Below are 1,606 nucleotides of genomic sequence, written 5' to 3'. Positions count from 1 at the left end.
TTGGAATGAAGTATAACACACACACAGTATAACAGTAATGGGTACTATAGTATGGAGCAACTTTAAAAATTCATAAAAATAGTGTGTTGTGGTTTGACCTTAGACTAATTTGTGCAACTGTCAGTGGTTTATGTGAGGGATGACAGCTCGGGCTTGCTCAGGCTTGCCCAGGTTGTCATATAACTAGGAACTCTCATTGTTATGTGTTTGTCATGTGTGTGTGATATGTATAACTGGTTTTAACTTGTTTGTATCACATGATTTTTAATAAATGATGTACATGTAAAAGTGCCCAACCATTTCTGGTAGGTAGTGGTAGGTGATACTGGCCAAAATGGATTCAATACGATATCGATTGATATCAGCTCATATCAGGAGTATTGATACAGTTTCAATACAATATTTAGACCACACCTATGGAGTCACACCCCTTATTACTGACTGTTTTGATTGATGTTTTCATGCACGTATATCCACGTGTGTGTATTATATGTCATTAACCTATTATTAATATTATTTCACCTTAATAAATGGGCATGGTCAATGTACCGATCTGGATTCCTTCAAAATTTCCATACCAATACGAATTGATACTGTAAAATATCGTTTGTATCAATAAAATATCAATATATCACCCAGCACTACTTGTGTGTACAGTTGGTTCTTTGGCCAAAAGGTTCTTGTAGTTGGTGTAAGCCCGTGGGCACGTGTTGATCTCTTACAGTGGTGAGGGAGACACAGAAAGGAGACAGTCAATTGGAGACAGTAACATTGTCACTATGAGAGACAGGAGTGAGGGAGAGACACCTTGGGTACTAGACTAGTGTGTATTTGTACTGTGAGGTACAAACCGTGACTATAGTGCTCAAAAATCAGGTCAAAGTCCCTGTACTGGGATTTTGGCCAAATTTTGTCAAAAATGAAGAGGAGAGAATCCTCCATTTTAATTTTGTCTGATACACATACATGTACTTAGGTTATGTAGGAAGTTTGAACTGACTCTTGTCAAATTTGAATTTTTAAAGTTGCTCCAAATGCCATAGTATTGTAGTGCTTGCCAGCTCATGAAGCTCATGCTGTGTTTAGCTCACTTAGCATGCTTTGTGGGAAACCCTGTAATACATGTACATGTATGTACATGTATAAAAAAGGTATAAAAATTAGAGGTGATTTTTGGGATTCAATTAAAAATAGCCATGTGCTACAGTGTATACGTATATAATGGCCTTTATTTTATTAGGTTGCCCATTTTTAATATTTATAACTTCAAAATTACTATTTCTCATGATCAGTTCAAAACTTTCTACACAGCATAAAGACATAAATATGTATCAGAAATGCAATAAAAAATATTGAAGTTAATTTTGGAGCCTTGGCTTTTTTCAAAAATTGATTTGTTTTTTAAATTGGACAGAGTTTACCTCTGACAACATATTTTGTGATGATAAGAGTGAAAGAGGAAATTTACACGACTTATTTCTATCCTATTCTCTGTCCTTTCCTCCCCACCCTTACTCTCTCCTCCTCCTCTCATTCTCTAGTGGTTTAATGGACAGGATTGTATTATCATCAAAATCATGTGACATGTCATGCTATGTTGCTAGAG

The sequence above is a fragment of the Amphimedon queenslandica genome, unplaced genomic scaffold (assembly GCF_000090795.2).
Source record: "Amphimedon queenslandica unplaced genomic scaffold, v1.1 AMPQUscaffold_12874, whole genome shotgun sequence".
Lineage (NCBI taxonomy): Eukaryota > Metazoa > Porifera > Demospongiae > Haplosclerida > Niphatidae > Amphimedon > Amphimedon queenslandica.
This window is presented reverse-complemented; position numbering follows the sequence as displayed.